We start from the raw sequence: 21571 nt of genomic DNA, 5'->3' as shown, positions 1-21571 counted from the left end.
TGAAAATTAATCATAAAAAGTAGGTAAAGTTGTTTTCAATAATGAATGTTATCAATAAGTGCAAGAAAACCAGAGGGAAACTGGATTAGTCCCAAAAAATAAAAAAGGCCAACTGATATGGTACAAGGACTATACTGAGATTATGTGTGGTAAACAAGATAATATGAAACTGGAAATTAATGACTCCCAAATGGTATAGCAGCTATTAGGACTAATTGATGGACAAAATAATGAGGGGATGAACTCTTGGGGGGGTTAGAGGGGGTTAAAAAGAGACTTTGAAACAAAAAAAATCTCATCCTAGCCCTCATGTGGACCTCTCTCAGCATCCCAGCTCAGCTCTTTGTATCTTCACCAACCGCCAGACAGAAGGAGCAGGCCAGATAAAGGACTTTCTTCCTGAGAGGCAACTAGCACAGGGATCAGGATGTTTCCAGAGCTCAGCCTTTCCTGCTGTTGACGGGTCTGACAGTAACATTTGAATGTAAAGACGTGTCTCCAGAGGAAAAGAACAGACGTTTAGGTTTTATGAAACATCCCCTGGGAAACTTTTTGGAAAGTTTTTGGAAAGTGTAGGGGACAATTTCCTGGTGCAAGTGCTGGAGGAACCTGTGATGGGTTGGATCACAGAAACCCCCTTGGGGCTGCCAACTGATGTGCCAAGACTACTTCTGTCCCTGCTTTCCCTGCCCTCCCAGCTTGGGACTTCAGTGCTCTGCCTGGTTTGAGTCAGACCCACTAGCCTGCTGCAAACCCAGACCCAGGTCTGAACCACGTCCCCTAACAACTGTAGGCTTAATTGAAAGCAGCTTAAGAAGTGTTCCTGTCTTTAACACTCAGTTGCCCAACTCCCAATGGGGTCCAAACCCCAAATAAATCTGCTTTACCCTGTATAAAGCTTATACAGTGTAAACTCATAAATTGTTCGCCCTCTATAACACTGATAGAGATATGCACAGCTGTTTGCCCCCCGGCCCCAGGTATTAATACATACTCTGGGTTAATTAATAAGTAAAAAGTGATTTTATTAAATACAGAAAGTAGGATTTAAGTGGTTCCAAGTAATAGCAGACAGAACAAAGTGAATTACCAAGTAAAATAAAATAAAACCTGCAAGTCTGTGCCTAATACAGTAAGAAAACCGAATACAGATAAAATCTCACCCTGAGATGTTTCAATAAGCTTCTGTCACAGACTGGACTCCTTCCTAGTCTGGGCACAATCCTTTCCCCTGGTATAGCCCTTGTTCCAGCTCAGGTGGTAGCTAGGGGATTTCTCATGATTGCAGCCTCCTTTGTTCTGTTCCACCCACTTATATATCTTTTGCATAAGGTGGGAATCCTTTGTCCCTCTCTGGGTTCCCATCCCTCCTTCTCAATGGAAAAGCACCAGGATAAAGATGGATTCCAGTTCAGGTGACATGATCACATGTCACTGTAAGACTTCATTACCCACTTGCCAGCACACACGTATACAGGAAGACTTACAAGTGAAACAGAGCCATCTACAGTCAATTGTCCTGGTTAATGGGAGCCATCAAGATTCCAAATCACCATTAATGGCCCACATTTTGCATAATTACAATAGGCCCTCAGAGCTATATTTCATATTTCTAGTTTCAGATCCAAGAATGATACATTTATACAGATAGGATGACCACACTCAGTAGATTATAAGCTTTGTAATGATACCTTACAAGAGACCTTTTGCATGAAGCATATTCCAGTTACATTATATTCATGCTCATTAGCATATTTTCATAAAATTGTATAGGGTGCAACGTCACAGAAGCAACTAGGGGCAGAGTTCTTCTTCGCCTGCTGCTCACAAACAGGGAAGAATTAGTAGGGGAAGCAAAAGTGGATGGGAACCTGGGAGGCAGTGACCATGAGATGGTCGAGTTCAGGATCCTGACACAGGGAAGAAAGGAGAGCAGCAGAATACGGACCCTGGACTTCAGAAAAGCAGACTTTGACTCCCTCAGGGAACTGATGGGCAGGATCCCCTGGGAGAATAACATGAGGGGGAAAGGCGTCCAGGAGAGCTGGCTGTATTTTAAAGAATCCTTATTGAGGTTGCAGGAACAAACCATCCCAATGTGTAGAAAGAATAGTAAATATGGCAGGCGACCAGCTTGGCTTAACAGTGAAATCCTTGCTGATCTTAAACACAAAAAAGAAGCTTACAAGAAGTGGAAGATTGGACAAATAACCAGGGATGAGTATAAAAATATTGCTCAGGCATGCAGGAGTGAAATCAGGAAAGCCAAAGCACACTTGGAGTTGCAGTTAGCAAGAGATGTTAAGAGTAACAAGAAGGGTTTCTACAGGTATGTTAGCAACAAGAAGGTGGTCAAGGAAAGTGTGGGCCCCTTCCTGAATGAGGGAGGCAAGTTAGTGACAGAGGATGTGGAAAAAGCTAATGTACTCAATGCTTTTTTTGCCTCTGTCTTCACAAACAAGGTCAGCTCCCAGACTACTGCACTGGGCAGCACAGTATGGGGAGGAGGTGACCAGCTCTCTGTGGTGAAAGAACAGGTTAAGGACTATTTAGAAAAGCTGGACAAGCACAAGTCCATGGGGCCGGATCTAATGCATCCGAGGGTGCTAAAGGAGTTGGCGGATGTGATTGCAGAGCCATTGGCCATTATCTTTGAAAACTCGTGGCGATCAGGTGAGGTCCCGGATGGCTGGAAAAAGGCCAGTGTAGTGCCCATCTTTAAAAAGGGAAGAAGGATGATCCTGGGAACTACAGGCCAGTCAGCCTCACCTCAGTCCCTGGAAAAAACATGGAGCAGGTCCTCAAGGAATCAATTTTGAGGAAATTGAGAGGCAAGTGATCAGGAACAGTCAGCATGGATTCACCAAGGGCAAGTCATGCCTAACTAACCTAATTGCCTTCTATGATGAGATAACTGGCTCTGTGGATGAGGGGAAAGCAGTGGATGTGCTAATCCTTGACTTTAGCAAAGCTTTTGATACGGTCTCCCCCAGTATTCTTGCCAGCAAGTTAAAGAAGTATGGGCTGGATGAATGGACGATAAGGTGGATAGAAAGCTGGCTAGATCGTCGGGCTCAACAGGTAGTGATCAATGGCTCCATGTCTAGCTGGGAGCCGGTATCAAATGGAGTGCCCTAAGGGAAGGTCCTGGGGCCGGTTGTGTTCAATATCTTCATAAATGATCTGGAGGATGGTGTGGATTGCACCCTCAGCAAGTTTGTAGATGACACTAAACTGGGAGGAGTGGTAGATACACTGGAGAGTAGGGATAGGATACAGAGGGCCCTAGACAAATTAGAGGAGTGGGCCAAAAGAAATCTGATGAGGTTCAACAAGGACAAGTGCAGAGTCCTGCACTTAGGACGGAAGAATCCCATGCACTGCTAAAGACTAGGGACTGAATGGCTAGGCAGCAGTTCTACAGAAAAGGACCTAGGGGTTACAGTGGACGAGAAGCTGGATATGAGTCAACAGTGTGCCCTTGTTGCCAAGAAGGCTAACAGCATTTTGGGCTGTATAAGTAGGAGCATTGCCAGCAAATCGAGGGACGTGATCATTCCCCTCTATTCGGCATTGGTGAGGCCTCATCTAGAGTACTGTGTCCAGTTTTGGGCCCCACACTACAAGAAGGATTTAGAAAAATTGGAAAGAGTCCAGCGGAGGGCAACAAAAATGATTAGGGGGCTAGAGCACATGATTTATGAGGAGAGGCTGAGGGGACTGGGATTATTTAGTCTGCGGAAGAGAAGAATGAGGGGGGATTTGATAGCTGCTTTCAACTACCTGAAAGAGGGTTCCAAAGAGAATGGAGCTTGGCTGTTCTCAGTGGTAGCTGATGACAGAACAAGGAGTAATGGTCTCAAGTTGCAGTGGGGGAGGTTTAGGTTGGATATTAGGAAAAACTTTTTCACTAGGAGGGTGGTGAAGCACTGGAATGGGTTACCTAGGGAGGTGGTGGAATCTCCTTCCTTAGAGGTTTTTAAGGTCAGGCTTGACAAAGCCCTGGCTGGGATGATTTAGTTGGGGATTGGTCCTGCTTTGAGCTGGGTGTTGGATTAGATGACCTCCTGAGGTCCCTTCCAACCCTGATATTCTATGATTCTAAGGTAACACCCAGCACATCTTGCAGGGACTGTGTGAATTAAGTGGCTCATCAAGAAACACTTGGTTGACAATGGAGCATGGGAGACGCCCATCTACACTGAGTGGACTGTCATGTAAACATGCTATCTGGAGTGTAGGTAATGGTTTCCTCCAATGACCGACGGAAATTGGGCATGAACATGAGACTCGTCCATGTGACTCCAAACTCCATCTTGTTGCTGTAATTTTCCACAGTAAGAACAATGGGATGCCCTCCACATGGCAAAAGCTATAAAAGGCCCTGGAAACACCTCCACTTTGTCTTCAATCCTGCTTCTTACCTCTGGAGGAATTTTGCTATAAACTGAAGCTCTGAACAATGGACTGAAGGACCCATCCAAGCTGTGGATGTACTCCAGAGACTTTACTTAAGACATCAGTTTATTCCATCGCTGCTACAAACCTAAACCAGGAACTTTGCCATTACTGGATGTACTTGCTTCCTTTAACCAATTTTAACTCTCACCTTTCTTTTTCTCTTTTTATGAATAAACCTTTAGATTTTAGATACTAAAGGATTGGCACCAGTGTGATTTTTGGGTAAGATCTAAGTTATATATTGACCTGGGCATGTGGCTGGTCCTTTGGGATTAGAAGAACCTATTATTTGATGAGACCAGTTGTAAAGAATGACTCATCTCTGAATCCAGTGTTTTTGGTCGTGATATAAGAACTGGAATGCCTGAGGAAACTGCCTTTATGTTTTCTTGTTATTCAGTCTGGTGAAACAGGAGTTTACTTTTGTGGCTGGTTTGGTATTGTGACGTTGCACCCCATAATGCTTTATAGAAATATGCTTATGAGTGTAAATATGATATAACTGGAATATGTTTTATGCTAGATATGCCATGTAACATATCTTTGCAAAGGTTATGATCTACTGAATATATTCATCTTATTTGTATGCATGTATCATTTTTATATCTGAAGTTATGAGCATTGGCTCTGTGCTTGTATTTAAAGTGTTTGCTGTAGGAAGCACATAAGACAGATTTGGTCAACATAGTGTGAAGGGGTTATTCAAGTAATTGGGAGTACTTAACTAACAATGGACTTTGGGAGATGCCAATCCACACCTGAGCTTTCCTGGGAACGTTCAAACATGTAAACAATGGCGTTGGCCTGCAAAAAGCTGAATCATTCATAGACATGTGACTTGCCCAGGTGGCTAGAGACCCCGTCTTGTGGCTGTGATGTTGCACAAGAGAGAGAATATAAAAGGCCCTGGAAACCCCTCCATTTTGTCTTTAGCTGTCTCAGAAGGTAGTCTCTCCACCCCAAAGAGATGCCTGAAAGAAACTGGAACAAAGGACAGTAATTGCATGGGTGAGAGTGATTGCTCGACCCAGACTAGGAGGAAGTCTAGTCTGTAAAAGAAGCTTATTGGAACATCTCTGAAGGTGAGATTTACCTGCATTTAGTTTCCTACTGTATTAGGCTTAGACTTGCATGTTTTATTTTATTGTAACTTACTTCATTCTGTCTGTTATTACTTGGAACCACTTAAATCCTACTTTTTATATTTAATAAAATCACTTTTTGCTTATTAATTGACCCAGAACACATAATTAATACCTGGGGGAGCAAACAGCTGTGCATCTCTCTCTATCAGTGTTATAGAGGGCGAACAGTTTATGAGTTTACCCTGTATAAGCTTTATACAGAGTAAAAGGGATTTATTTGGGGTTTGGATCCCATTGGGAGCTGGGTATCTGGGTGTTGGAGACAGGAACATTTTCTAAGCCGTTTTCAGTTAAGTCTGCAGCTTTTGGGGGACGTGGTTCAGACCTGGGTCTGTGTTTGCAGCAGGCTAGCATGTCTGGCTCAAACAGGCAGATTCTGAAGTCCCAAGCTGGCAGGGAAAATGGGCTCAGAAATAGCCACAGCACATCAGGTGGCCGTTCCCAAGGGGGTCTCTGTGACCCAACCCGTCACAGGTATATCGTATAAAAGAATAGCCACCAGCTTTGTGTTGTTTGCCCTATTTCTCAGCAATTTGTCCTGAATTTGGCATTCTCAGTTACGACCCACTAAGAGACGGTTACAGGTTTTTACAATTTCATACTCTAGATTGCTAAATTGCTTAAATGAGTCCGTTAAAGGCTGACTTTAGTGTGGACACATCATGTCCCATGCCACTTAACTTTTCTGGCAATATATCCGTATGAATGGTGTTTAAAACACCTAGACCTCTACCAGCTCCTCCAAGTATGGATGCAGTTAGATCTCTTTTGGCCTTTGCACCCTCAGCGAGGATGGATTTAATCCACGCTTGCCATCCTTCTAACAGAGGTCCTATGAAGGGCATGCACCTACTTTCTGTTTTACTGATGTTTAACTGCAGTGACAGGGAAACTCGCTTCAGTGAGTATGTAGGCCCTACTAACACCATACGTTCTGCATTTTCTTTTACAACTACCGGGCCCACATAACCTAAAAGAGGCTTTGGTATTATTGTGACAGATTGCCTTCTATGAGCCCCAAATAGGCCTCTTATTTTCCAAATGCCTGAGTCCTCTGGACTAACATTCACCTTGGTGGTACTGTAGCAAAACACAAGACATCTGCTATTGTCATTTGAACAAAATGAGTTAACATTTCCTGACTCACAGGTATCTTTGTTTCTATTGTAACAAGTCATATTACCTATGTAGGTACAGGAAGGGGTGTGGAGTTTAACCTTTACTGCTTTAGTTTCCACTTGGCATGTACAAGGTGACACTTACTGTTAACACTCTCACAACTGATTGGGACGGAAGATCTGATTTTATTTTAGGCTCACACACATCTGGGAGTTTGGAACCTTTATAGCCTCAGAACAGGTGTTAAATCCAGGTCAGTGTAGATCCACGTCGACGCCTCAGGTAGCTTTGAAAGCGTACATCCAGTCGGCTCTTATGCTAGTGGTTCTTTTTAATGCGCCTGTCACATCGGCTACTGCTATTGGGGACGCAGTGGAAGCCTCTTGCTGCCATAACACAATGCAGCTCCCGCACGCTACGTACACGTAGATGTCAAAATGGCCTTGCGCCCGATAATAAGGTGAAATTAGATCTTTGGGAGTTTTCAGAGAATTTTTATCTTGTACCTCCATATAACAAAAATAATGTTCTCCATCACTTATCCATAACATATTATATACAGGTCAGCACAAATATAACAGTTATCATAATTTACAACACATTTTGGAAGCAATATCAAGCTTACCTTGGTAAGTAGAGAGATGAAGCTGAGGATATATAACACTTCGGTGGTCAGTATTTTGACAGATGGGACTGGAACATGGCCCCTCACTGTCAAGATTGAAAAGAAGTTGAACAGTGTTCACATGAACGGTTTCAGAGTAGCAGCCGTGTTAGTCTGTATTTGCAAAAAGAAAAGGAGGACTTGTGGCACCTTAGAGACTAACCAATTTATTTGAGCATGTAGCTCACGAAAGCTCATGCTCATATAAATTGGTTAGTCTCTATGGTGCCACTAGTACTCCTTTTCTTTTTGTTCACATGAAGTATATCCAAAAGCAGATGCTCCACAGGATGCCGAAAGAGAGGGGGATGCTTATTCTACAGACCTGTGCTATCTAACATTGAGGAAGCAATATGGTATTGAGCCTGTGCAAATTCATAACCATAAAACCGGGATGCGTGCAATTGTACGAGTTGCGGTGCACAGAATCTTCAAGCACTGCCTGAGAGAGAAGCAAATTGAAGATTGCCCTGAGTGCGCCATAGATGCCCCCGGTCAGAGGAGTCACGACTGTGCAAACTGGTCTGTAGATGAGGTGAACTGTAAAATTAAAGAAAATTAGTGGTAATTTGTGTATGGAGAGTGTTTTAAATATCCTCACCACATTAGGATATGCACTACAGTGCCTCTGTTTAACGCAGGAACATTTAGCTCCAAGGGCAGAGCTGGTGGACAAGGTGACAGAGGCAGAGGACCAAGATAGAGCATTAGATGAAATAATCAAACCAACAGAGAAATGCTGAATGTCTTCTTCGTTCAACAAGTTACAAAATCCTGCTGAGAAAAAACCCTAAAAGTTAGAGCGTGGTTTGGGAACAAAGCAGGGTGTGTTTTAGAAATAAAATAAAGATGCATGTTTTAAATAAAATGTCAGTTGAAAATGATGGTGTGAAGCATGTTTTTATGGAGCTCAGCGGGGGGGTCGGGATGGCAGTGGGTGGCTGTCAAAAGTGAAGACGGTTGCACCCACAGTATACTTGTAGTTAGGTTATGGGTTATCAACAACAACAAGAGGTATATGGATGGCCTGTTCCACTAACAAGGGCCCCCGGCTACTTGTTCATGAGGGATACAGGCTGTTGGGGCATCTGGGCCATTGCAAAGTAGCCCCAGAACCCCTCTGAAATCATACCATCTTCCGCTTCAACTGTACTTTTTCATTTCCCCCCAGGCCCGCTGCATTAGGACTTTAGTGATCATGACACTTCTGATTTCAGCAATGTCTCAGGTCTCTCATCTACAAGTTCATATTATTTAATGCTGTAAAACATCTAGGGTTACAGTTTGTATAAAAGTGTTATAAAATAAAAACAAACAAAAAATTCTAGGGTCCCTAGACAAGGTAATAATAAACAAAACTGTAATCGCTGCTTAGCAGGCACTGCTGCATAGCATCTCCAAGTATATAATCCCGCAATGGTTTTGTTAATCTTCTTCATTACTTCTGATAGTCCATTGGATGGGGGGAGATAATACCTCATAAAGTGAGAAAGTGTTTCTGAATGGCAAACGCTTGCCCGTGCTAAAGCATAACAACTAACAAAGAATGGCTGCCTACAAAACTGTTTCACTAAAAGAGATTTCAATCAGTTATCAATATTCCCCTAAAACTCAGGACAGTTCTCTTATCCCCATGTCCTGTTCTCTGTGGCTTTTGTCTTTTTAATTCTTTTCTATTGTAAAACCCATCACGTGTGGGGAGGGGTTTAACTATACCCTGGATGTTTAAAGCTTTCTTTACAGTTTTCAGGTACAGCGTTTTTTGTTTGGTTATCTTTTCGCATTCTGGGCAATTCATTTAGGCAAAACTTTCAAAAAACAAACAAACACACACTATATTTTAAAGACCCCCTCTAACTGTTTAGAAAGCTATAATGTCTTTATGTTTTGTCTGACTTTTGTAAAACCCTTCTTTACATGAGGGTTTTGTAAATATTCCTATTCCCCAGTGTTAAGGAAAAGTTAACAGGTCTCAGCATGTGATTCGATACTTGATGCATAATAGTCTGTATGTAAGGTGAACTTTGTAACAAGGCTGTTGTGGTCATAATTTGACCTTTTTAGGCAGTGGAGAAAAACATGTTATTGTAGATACATCCTGTGATTGTGGTATGCACTAAGCAGGAACTGAACATGAGCACGAAGGCGACACACCATTAGTGGAAGATAACTATCTGTAACATGACTGGATGTAAAGGATCGGGCACGAGGACGGGTCGTGATGAGTCAGTGTATATAGAAAGGGGAAATCAGCATTTTCATGTGTCGTCCCCCCCCCCCCCCCGGCTAGCGAGGGGGTACCACGCTTAAGCGTTATTAAACTTGTCTCATTGAGAAATACTCTGCAATTTACTTGTCTGGTTAATGCGCCTCAGCCTCAGAGCGAACTTTTACGTGACCTACGAGTGTAATTCGTAACACCAGGAACTTATTTCTTCACAGTTTACATTCCTGTAAACAGAGGTTGATCTTATTAGGTAAGTCATTTGGACTAAAATCTTTGTGTTGCAGAGATGATAATTGTTTGCTTATGGAATTTGAGTAAAGTTAGCATCTTTTTCAAATGTCAAAACATGCTTCCAGTATTTTAAAAATTTGTGATAGTATCGCTCTTAATCACTTTATTTAATTTTAAGCCTGTGCTTTCGCTGCAAATGTTAACAGCTTTTAAAAAGACATGCTGCTTCAAATAGGCCTCACTGCATGCTAAGTGATTTACTGAAACACGTATGTAAACTCCCCTCAATTGACAGTTTTCATAGTATACTCAATTGTTGTTTTGGCACTGTAAAACACTGTTTTTAAAAGGATAGGGTGTTTATCTGACATCTTCAGACAATGGGGGGGGGAGCTCTTGTTGTAAAATATATGGTTTTCCTTTTAAATTTTAAAAAAGTAGCCTTTTTTTGGTATAAGCTGCTTTCTTAGTGCCGTCCAGTATAAAAACCTGCTAATAAAGCTTTATTCCGATCATGCAGTTATTCAAGCCTTTTAAATGTTTATTCTGAATGCTGGGGATATGACATTCTCCCTTTACAAAGCTTACAGCTAAAGTCAATTTCCGGTAAATGAAACAAGGAAGTTTAATATAACTTACACAAGTGTCTTTCAGTGTACTTTCACTCCTGCTACAAAATTAAATAAAGAAATCTACATGCCTCTTCCCTTTAATTAATGTTTTAAAAGTTTGTTTGTCCTTGGTTTAGATTTAAAAAAAATTAGGAAAGAAAAGAGTGTGTGTGGTGAGGGAAACCAGCCTCCTTATCTCTGGCGGGAAAAAAAAGAAGTGCTAACTCTTTTACATTAGCTAGTTTTCTTTTGTGTGTGTTTTGTATAAATCTAATGCCTTTAGGCAAAACTTTAAAAAGAAAGCTGGTGTATTTTTTTATGAGGGTAGAACACCCTTTGTTAAAAGATACATCTTTATTTCAATGTTAGCAAAATAATTAAGAAAAAGGTTTGTTTCTTTAGGGTCAATGTTTATTTTACATCTTCAGACAGCAGGGGGTGGGGGGCTCTTGCTGTAAAATATAAGGTTTTCCTTTTAAATTTAAACAAGTAGCCTCTCTCTTTTTTTTTGTAGAAGCTGCTTTCTTCGTGTCGGCCAGTACAAAACCTGCTAATAAAGCTTTATTCCTATCATGCAGTTATTCAGTCCTTTTAAACTTTTATTTTAAATGCTGGGGATATGACATTCTTCCCTTTACAAAGCTTACATAAAAAGGACAGCTAAATTTAATTTCCAGTAAATGAAATAAGTAAGCGTAACCCTTCCGCCTGTCAGAGTTGGCAGCAACAAGGGCCGGGTTCAGGATCTAGGGGTTCCATTCCAATAACACAATGCAAAACCGTCTCGAGACCCCACCCAGTGACCTGGGACAAATATATACCACCTCCGCTGGGCGCCTCCAGGAGGCAATACTTCCCCTCTCGCAAGCACAGAGTCTGAGTGTAACAAAAAGCCTTTTAATAACAGAGAGAAACAATGTGGCATTATGTTGGGGAAACACCACCAACAGGATTCATAACACAACCCATGAGCAAAAAACCCACCCCAAGCAAATTGGGGCATGTCCTTTCCCTTTAATTCTTGAGTCCAGCAACCCGAAATCACCCAAAGTCCCAAAAGTCTCTGTCCCTCGTCAGGGCAGACGCAGAATTCAAAAGTTTATCTGCAGAGTTTTATCTCCCAACCTGGGTGGAGATTGAGGGGGTGGGGGGTTAAGGGACACCTTACGTGGTCCAAAGCTGATGGCCCCACCTCTCCATGGGGCTCCACTCTGCCAGTCGCCCCATGGGCTGCTCTAGGCATCCAACAAACTGCTCTGCTCCCCCCAGCCGCTCCGCTCTCCTCTGCTCTGCTCCACCAGCCGCTCCGCTCGCCATCCCGCAAACTGCTCCACCATATATCTTCAGACTCCCCCACTACTTAACACAACACTCAGTGATTTCAGCTCTTTTGTGATTTCAGCTTGTAGTAGGGGAGCCTCAGTGCTGGTGCACCATTAGCCCAAGGTGAATTCAGCTCAGCAGCCTGTAACTAGACTCCTAATAGAATCAAAATTAGCTCTGATATTCCACAGTGGAGAGAGGAAGAAGCGCAATTAGCATGTAAGGACCACACCACACCACACCACACCACACCACACCACACCACACCACACCACACCACACCACACCACACCACACCACACCACACCACACCACACCACACCACACCACACCACACCACACCACACCACACCACACCACACCACACCACACCACACCACACCACACCAAGTATTAATACCTGTCCCCTACCTCTCTCAATTCACAGAGTTTTGGAACCCATGTCCCTTGCCTAGCGAGTGCTACTAAGTTGATGGCGAGTCCCTCCATCATAACAAAAGGCCAAGTACAGTTCCACTGTCCTTGATTCCCATAATCAGGGTAATAACAATTTATTCTTCCTGCCCCAATAACAGAGACACTGGGGATCCCACAGCAGCCAAAGTGACCATTTGGGCAGCTATGGCCTAATTCTAGGCGGGGTGGGTGTGCCTATGCAAATGAGATCGGCCCCTGAAGTTCTTTTCCACCACTTGCCACACCTCACCACCAGATGTCAGGGTGGAGCTCATCCTGACTCTGCTTACATCAGTTTGACATAACTTTTATTGTAAATGAGGGGATATACATTCAGTGGTGTTCATGTTATGTATAAATACTAAAACCTTTAGGCAAAACTTTAAAGATTGGGGCATTTGTTAAAACTTTAACAGCGTTTAAAAAGTTAGGAAAGAAAACAGTGGGTGTGGTGGGGAAAAACAGACTCCTTATCTCTGGTTTAAAAAAAGCATTAACTCTTTCACCAGCATTAAAAAACAAAACAAAAACCTTGCTGCCCCGAATAGCTCTCACTGCCTACAAAACAACCTTTCCAAAGGGCTTGTTATGTTACAGCTCATTCAAAAATGACCAGTGCTGTTTTTTCACTCTTAGCAAAAGAATTAAGAAAAGGGTTTGTTTCTTCAGGGTCAGTGTTTCTCTTACATCTTCAGACAGTTAGAAGGGAGGGAGGGAGGGAGCTCTTGTTTTAAACTCTTGGTACGGTATGACGGGTACAGGACGACACATTCTAGGATGTAGCTGTAGAAGAGTTTTTGATTGGTCCGGCGTGTACAGGCCCCGGCTTTTCCTTTTCCCCAGAGGTGCTCAACCCCCACTTTGCCCTGACACCCCACCCCGCCCTCTCCCTGAGGCCCCTGCCTAGCCGCTGCTCTCCACACCCCCCAAACCCCTCCCCAAGCCACCAAAAGCTGTTTGGCAGTGGTGCTGCCCCCTGTCAGCTGTTGGGTGGAGGCGGCAGCTGATAAGCAGGGGTGGGGGACAGCTATGGGCGGGGGTGCTGGCGTGCCCCCAGGGCTCACAGCCCCTGGAATTGGTAGCATTTCACTGCAGGCAGCTGCTCGGTAATCTGCTCCTCTCTCTCGCTTTCTCTGCCATATGCTGTCTTTTCTCCTCTCTTTGTCATGTGCTTATTAAAGTTTCTGTCAACCTAACAAAGAAATCTTTAATTCAAAATAACCCTTTTTAATTTCTCTTTCTATGCTTTAATTTTCCTCTCTTTATTTATTAACCTACCTTTATATTTCCTCTTTTATTTAATAACTCTTTTGCTTTTCTTTAATTTATTTCAAAATAACCCTCTTTAATTTCTCCCCCAGACTAACAAAAGATTCTTTATTTTTTTACTCTTTTCTTTAATAAACCTTTGAAACAATCTTATTTCTATTTTTTAATTTCTTTAAAATCCTCTTTCTTTAATTTCTCTCTATTTTTATTTCAGATTAACCCTTCTTTTTGTCTAAATAAACTTTTTAAAATCCTCATTGCTCCTCTCACGACTGTGTGTTCAGTGACACAGGCTCTCTTGCTGCTTATTTTTCAAACTTTATTTCAAAAGAACCCTTATTTATTTCTAAAATTTTAAAACCCTCCTTGTTCCTGTCTCTACCATGTGCTCCCTCTCTTCTCTCTCCTTTAAAATCTCTCTATCATGTGCTCACTAAACTTACCTAACAAAGACATCTTTATTTTCATTAATTTTCCTTTTCTTTAATTTCTCTCTCTCAGCCTAACAAAAGAATCTTGAATTTTCCTCTTTCTTCATTAACCTACCTTTATTTTTACCCATTTTATTTAATAACCCTTTTGCTTTTCTTTCATTTATTTCAAAATAACCTGATTTTTTCTAAAATTTTAAAACCCTCTTTGCTCCTCTCTCCTTTAAGATTTCTTTGCCATGTGTTCAGTGACATGGGTGATAAGTGGGGATGAGCAGTTTGGGGTACAGGACGGGGCTCTGCTTTTGGGGGGGCTCAGGGCTGTGGCAGGGGGTTGGGGCTCAGGGTTGGGGTGCAGGCTTACCTCGGGGGGCTCCTGGTCAGCGGCACAGTGGGGCTAAGGCAGACTCCCTGCATGTCCTGGCTCCGCGCTGCAACCCGGAAGCAGCTTCCAGGTCCAGCTCCTAGGCATGGTGTGGGGACCACGGGGCTCCGTGCGCTGCTCGCACCCACAGGCACCGCCCCCCCAGCTCCCATTATCCATAGTTCCCAGCCAATGGGAGTGCGGAGCCGGGGCTCAGGGCGGGGTCAGCACATGGACCCCCGTGACCCTCTCGCCTAAGAGCTCGACCTGGCAGCTACTTCCGGGGCACAGCCTGGTGCCAGGACAGGTAGGGACTAGCCTGCTGCCTTAGACCTGCAGCACTGCCGACCAGACTTCTAATGGCCTGGCCGGTGGTCCTGACCAGAGCCACCAGGGTCCCTTTTCGACTGGATGTTCTGGTAAAAAAACAGACACCTGGCAATCCTACGTGACTAATGGATGTTGGAACAGACTCTCAAAATGCCACACCACGAGAAGAACCAAATGCAAAGCAGTCTCCTATTGTCACAAGAGAGAGTTGTGTTTTAGCCAAGTTGAGATTCAGCTGATGGCTAGACATCACAAGCTGTCTGAGGGACGGGCCAAAATTTTGTTTGGATGGAAGGAGACCGCTCTGGCGTCAGGAGGTCGATCTGTGCGCATGTCTACAGTATGAAATTTGGTCGATTATTTAGAAGTCGATTTCTCAAAACAGATTTTGTACAGTCCCTTCGTGCGTCCCCACTACGGGCTTAAATTTGACGGTGTGCGTCCACAGTTCGGAGGCTAGCGTCGACTCGCAGAGCGGTGCACTGTGGGTAGCTATCCCACAGTTCCCACAGTCTCCGCCGGCCATTGGAATTCTGGGTTGAGCTCCCAGTGCCTGATGGGGCAAGAAATTTGTCGCGGGTGGTTTTGGGTACATGTCGTCAGCCGCCCCTCCCTCCGTGAAAGCTACGACAGACAATCATTCGCACCCTTTTCCCCGGATTGCCCGAGCAGATGCCATAGCACGGCAAGCCTGGAGCCCGTTCATCTCACCGCAGCCGTTAAGACATTTTAACCACCTCGCGCATGATCGTGCAGTTTGTGCAGAACCAGAACCTGCAAACGCAGGCGAGGAGGCGATGGCAGCGCGGTGACGAGAGTGATGAGGACATGGACACAGACTTCTCTCAAGGCACGGGCCCCGGCACTTTGGATGTCCTGGTGGCAATGGGGCGGGCTCTTGCCATGGACCGCCGATTCTGGGCCTGGGAAACAAGCACAGACTGGTGGGACCACATCATGTTGCAGGTCTGGGATGACCTCCTGGAATCCGGCGGTGGTAGTGTCGAGGCTGATGTGGTGGAATAGGGCTGCCTGTTGCTTGAGGATCAGTTTCCACCCTATGGTGCTGATTTACAAATACACAACAGCTTGAGTTGACCAGAGCACAAACCCCGCCCTGATTTGCAAGGGGATAATCCAGGGCTAGGCGGTTTTGCAATGTAGTTTGGGATAGCGGGTGACTTCAATTTGAAGGGCAAATAGAGCATCTGCAGTAGCATTTGCCATTAGTTCCAAAGCAGCTGAAATATTAACTATAGCTTTTTCCAGCTTGCTTACTTTCAACCATGGCAGAAACCAACGCACAAAGGAGTGAAAGCCTTTGGGCCGTTGAGAAAGGGGGTTTAAAGGAATACTTCGTCGGTCCCTCCATACCAGATTGCGGCTCTCTCCCCGGGTCAGGTTCTGGTGTACTGTCACGGCGGGTACTGTAGCCCCTAAGGTACATGTACCACACCATCCTGCTGGGAGAACCTTATAGGCTGTGTGATTGCATAACCAACACCAGCCAGACCCCTCGGGGACTGGCCACGGGGTCCTGGAGTAGGTAGAGGGGCCTCCCGCACCAGAGCTGATTTGGGTGGTGTCCTTGCACCCTACAAAATTCCCTACAAAAACTGTATTTTTTATGCTTTTATGTTGTGACACACATAAAGCATAATTACTTTGGGCCACCATATTAATAGACCATATTTGGATTGTAATATTTTAGTTAAATGTAGTGTTTGCCCATAGCTTAGTTTGGAGTGTTTGATTAAGGGGGATAGGTACCCCTACCAACGGGACCCCCTGACCTAAATGTGTGGGGGTATGAATACAAATTTAACACTGCATTTGATTTACATTTTGTTTGATAGCGCAGGTTAAATTTAAGAAGCTATTGCCCTCCCATTCTTGTACTGGACTTGGGAATAGGGAGAGGAACCCCCCAGGCAACCCATACCAATGTCGGCATCCTTTTTATACTATATAAAAAACACTCCCCCCAATGTAAGTCCAATAAACAGGAACACAAAAAGTCCTGGTGGGCTGTGAAGGTCCCAGTAGCTAGAAAGCTTAGTCCATGGGTTGGTCGTGGTGTTCATTCGTGAAGTGGCTTGTTTAATGGCTTGTCAGGGTCAGGTGGGGGTCCCAGCGCCAACTTAATTTAGCTATGATGGATCCAGGAACCTTTACCTGCAAAGGAGTGGTGGCAGATGGTGGGAGTAATGTTTGTAGCTGTAAGGCGTTTTTGGTATTTATACTTGCCTATAAGCACAGGTTTTAGCCTTTGGAATAAACCCACTCCACTATTTTATTTTACATTTTTAAGAATGCATTTTGCAATTTTTTTTTTGCCAATGTACAATGCTTTGTTTTTGCCATTAAGGCCAATTTTTAGTGTTTTTTGCAGTTAGGAATTCTTGGATTTTGGTGGTTTTAGCAGAGCAGGCGTTTTTTGTTTTTTTGGGGTTTTTTTTTTGGGAATAGTTATGGTTTTGCATTATACAGGGGAGAGGTTACTAGCACGTCACCCTGTAGTGCTTTGGTTTTTTTAGCAAATACTGAATGCAGGTTAGCTTTGTCAGTGGACAAGGGAGAGGTTACTAGCACTTCACCTTGTTTTTTTTTTTTTGCTGTTTAAAAGGAAGAAAAAAAAAAACAACCCAGAAGGAGGGACAGGCTGATCAGTAATCGAAGTGAAGTCATCTCGAGGTGGAGGGGTTTTTTTGCAGTAAGAAGCATGGGTCCAGGCAGTCAGTCCTTGGCACTTCACAGCAGTGTTGGTAGTTAGCAGGACTTAATAAGGGCCTTTTCAGCATGGGGCCAGAGTAGTCTTTTGTTGATGGACCTTTATGTAGACCCAGTCACCTGGTTTTAACAAATGGCAGGTTTGCTCAGGATTCTTGAAGCAGGACTTCTTTTACCTGTAAATACAGAGACCTAACACATTTCATTAATGTCTGGCAGTGTGTTGCAGATCTCACAGCTGCTTGGGCACATTCAAGCCCCCCCTCTTTCTTGGCTGTTAGCCAAATCCTAGCTGTGAGTAGTGTCCTTGGGCAGGCCAGTGTCTTATCTTTGGACCGAGCCTGCCAGCTGCAGCGTTGAATTAGCTTGGTTTTTTTGTTTTTTTGTTTTTGGCTTTTATTAACCTGCAAAGGAAATTTTTACTTTTTATTTATATATTTTTCTTTAAAAAGGAACACATGTACATTGCCTATTATACAGCATTTTTGTTTTATTGTTTAATGTATGCCATATACATTTTTTTAGGAAAATAACTTTATTACAGAGCTTTGGAGCAACAAGCCAGGACAAGCACACCCACTTTTGAGGAGTCCACTTGGTACAACTTTTGGTGTTCAATAGTTTTTGGTTTTTTTTAGCCTTTTGGCTAGAAATGTGAGGTAGCCAGACGGATCTCGTGTATAATATGGGGAGTGGGTTAACCTTTTATGTTCTTGCATTTAAAGACTGTTGGTGTGCAAATTTTAATAACAATTTTTTTTAATTAAAAGATTTGGCCAATGAAATTTTTTTTTATTTAAGCAAATGTATTAAACTTTAGTATATTACATTTTTTGATATTATTTAAATATTTTGTATTTTAAATTGAATAAAACAAGTATTTGCATTTTGATTTAATTTTTTTATTTAGTTTTAAATTAAATTATTTTATGAAAAATTAAACACAGCAATTTTGGCCACAAGACAAACACCACAAGACAGGACACACAGAACACAGAACAGAATGCCTATTGTGCCAGTAAATTTATGAGATGTTGAATTGCTTTTTAGCTGGCATTAGTTTTTTTTGATTTTTTGAAAGACAAAAAAAACTACAGATTTACCCCTTTTGGGCAGTTAGTCATTGCTTAAAATATTTTTTTTTATATAAATACCTTTGTTAATTGCAGGCAAAACAGAGGAATTACCCATATTTTTTTGTATTTGTTTTATAGGCAGCCCAGGTTTTAGTGGCCTTTACCTTATTAGTTAGGTAATTTACATTAAAACAGATGCTTTTTGGCTTGCTTTTGGATTTACAGGTTAAAGATTTTTATTTTAAAAAGGGCACAATAAACTTTACCAGACTTTTGATTGCCTTTTACTTTTAACTTTTGCTGTTAAACATACAGCGACCTGAAAAGGAAGACACCACCTATTGTAGTCCGTTGGAGCCTAATAAGATATTAATTAAGTAGCACTGTATAATTGCATTTTTTTGGAAAAGGGCCCATTTTTTTAAAATGGCTGCAAAGAAACTAAGAATTTTTATTTTTAGTATTTTACAAAGTTTAATTGCTTACTTTTTTTTAGCAATTACAGAGTTAACTTTTTACTTTTTTAAAAAAAATTATTTGCTTATTTTTTAAAACGATACCTAATTAACTTAGATTTTATTATTTTAAGTATTATTCCGGGATTTATGTTTTTCATTCCTGTAATTATTTATTTATTTATTTTTATTATGACCTTTAAGTTTTTAACCTGTTTTTCAATTTTTTTATTTGTTGCCTGCCCGCTTGGGCCCGATCCTGTTTTTTTTTTTTTTTTTGAATTGTCCCTTCCATGAGCACCAGCTTTGTTTTAATACCAAATTAACAAGGAGGGTGGGCTTCTTAACTAGCCCCCAGCCCTTTTGATCTTTTTTCTTAAATATTTTTACTTACAAGGGCTACGCGAGTCCTCCCCCCATGAGGCTTGTCACCTGGACAGAAAGCACGGCTAATTGGCAAGCAAGGAGGTGACGGGCATAAGTCAGAAAGCCGAGGGTAAGCCGGAGGAGGGGCAGAAGCAGGCATAGCACAGAGCAGGGCTGGAGACCCCTGAGATAAATAAGAAAAGGAGGAGGAAAGAGGACGTCCTTTCGCATGCGCATAAGCCTAGTTGTTCCATACATACTAATAATTTATTTGGGCTGGAGTTTTGTTTTTCAGCCTTTTCCTAAGTGCTGTTAATTTTTCCCCAGCAAAGGAACCATCCGGTGGCCAGTCAAAAGGTGTTTGAGTTGTTAGTGCTGGCCACTTAACCTTGCACAAGATTACAGTTTTTTTTTTAATTTAATTTATGGGTACCAGAAATATTCTCCCAATTCTCGAGAATTTCAGCCAAAGGGATTCCCTTACTTACACTCTGCCCAGAACCCATAATGGGCTACCAAAAGGACACAAAATGTGCCACCTTATTGCCTAAGTGACGGCTCACACCCCCCCCCTCCTCGGAGTTCTCAAAGATGAACTCACCCTGTTCTGGCTGGAGCTGTCCGAGAGGAGGAGTGTAGTCTCGCTTGTTGGGGCGAGCCTAGAGTCCCTTCGTGGTCGCCAGAACTGTTACGAATTACACCTGGTAGGACACGCACACAAATGCTGCGAATTATACCTGATAGGTCACGCACAGTTTGAATTTAGGCTGAGGCACATAAACAAAGTCCACAACTGCAAAGTTCCCAAAAGACACCAAGTTTATTACGCTCGAGCGTGGTGCCCCCCTGCTAGCCAGGAGGGGACCCTAAATACAAATTATACAAAGCATGTTGCCTTCGTGCATCGAAAACCTTAGCCAATAAACAAACCCTTGTCTTATTTACCACCTATCCCTGCTTGGTGCATTCCTCGTGCTAAACCAGTATGTTAATTACACAGCGTGGTCCTAAAGCCGGGCATCAGTAACCTTTATTATTAGGATGAGAGGCCTCACATCAAGGCCAAAAAACAAAAAGTTAAAAACTAACAAAAACCAGATACTGGGAGTCAAGGCAGGCTGGAGACAAAAAAAAAGGATTTTCACAGGGATTCAGTATCTAAGAATTACTCCTCCTGGTGTATGATGTGCTGGCATTTAAACAATGGTGGGCCCCAAACCAAAATGGAGTCACATGTGCTAACTTTTCCTTAACACTATTGAGCTTGGGGAGGAGGGAGGTTGGTTACACAGGGGCTGCAGTGGCTGTCTGTGCTCCTGCTGCCTTTCCTGCAGCTCCACCAGATGCCGGAACATGTCCGTTTGATCCCCCAGTAGCCGCAGCATTGCCTCCTGCCTCCTCTCGCCGCGCTCCCACCGCCTCTCATCTTGCTCCCGCCACCTATCATCTCAGTCGTCCCTCCTCTGCTCGCGCTCGTCCCTCCTGTCCTCCCGTTCGTTTGCCGCTTGCCTGGACTGAGATATTGATTATCTCCACGCATTTTGCTGAGCTCTTTCAGTGCGGGAGGACTGCATGAGCCCAGTGAACATTTCATCGCGTGTGCGGTTTTTTTGCTGCCTTATCTGTGCGAGCCTCTGGGTCGGGGTTGAAACATTGGCAGCTGTGGGAGGAAAGAAAGGGAGAGTACTATTTAAAAAGATACATTTTACAGAACAACGCGTAGACTCTTTCACGGTGAACAAAACTGTTCACAGAACATAGCACATGTGCTTTCGGTACAAGGTCGCATTTTGCATCTTATATTGAGTGCCAGCGCCTGCAGGTGTGGTGTGAGAGATCCCACACGCTGGGCCGGTCAACAGATTTCGGCTTGCAGGCAGCCATGGTCAGCCCTTCAACCTCCATAACAGCAGCGCCCTCCTTTCCCAAAGCAAGCAAAGCCCGTTGAGCTGGCCATTTAAAAGGAGGTGCTGTGGTTTTTGGATTAACGTGCAGCAGAAACCCAGCTAACCCCCCGCATCCTTTTGGACAGACAAGCGCAAACAGCTCAGCTTGACCACCACCCCCCGTCCCCCACCGCGTGGCTGGTATCAGGAAAGATCCCAGCGAGCAGCTCAGCGCCACCGTCCATCCCCAGAACGCTTCCCATTCTCTAGGATGATCGTTTCATCACCCCCCTCCCCACCACATGGCTGGTATCAGGGAAAATCCCAGGGAACAGCTCAGTGCCAACACCCCCTCCCCCCCAAACACTTGCCTAAATGCGGGGAGGATTTCTTTTCAGCCACAGGCAAGCAGCACTTTAGGAAGGGC

General features: G+C 43.5%; 1 protein-coding gene across 5 annotated transcripts in view; it reads left to right on the top strand.

Annotated features, from left to right (window-relative positions):
* Positions 1-5909: 5909 nt before the first annotated feature.
* Positions 5910-21571, top strand: part of LOC102942228 (interferon-induced very large GTPase 1) — a 36582-nt gene continuing 20920 nt past the window's right edge. For 3 of the 5 annotated variants that reach the window (XM_043542013.1, XM_037893740.2, XM_037893739.2), the window contains exon 1: positions 5910-9866. The gene's annotated coding sequence lies outside the window, so the exon portion shown is untranslated. The remainder of the gene's footprint in view (positions 9867-21571) is intronic. The other 2 variants (XM_037893738.2, XM_037893737.2) reach the window with 1 other exon arrangement.

The sequence above is a fragment of the Chelonia mydas genome, chromosome 3 (genome assembly GCF_015237465.2).
Source record: "Chelonia mydas isolate rCheMyd1 chromosome 3, rCheMyd1.pri.v2, whole genome shotgun sequence".
NCBI lineage: Eukaryota > Metazoa > Chordata > Testudines > Cheloniidae > Chelonia > Chelonia mydas.
The sequence above is the reverse complement of the archived record's forward strand: the minus strand, read 5'-3'. Positions and strand labels throughout refer to the sequence as shown.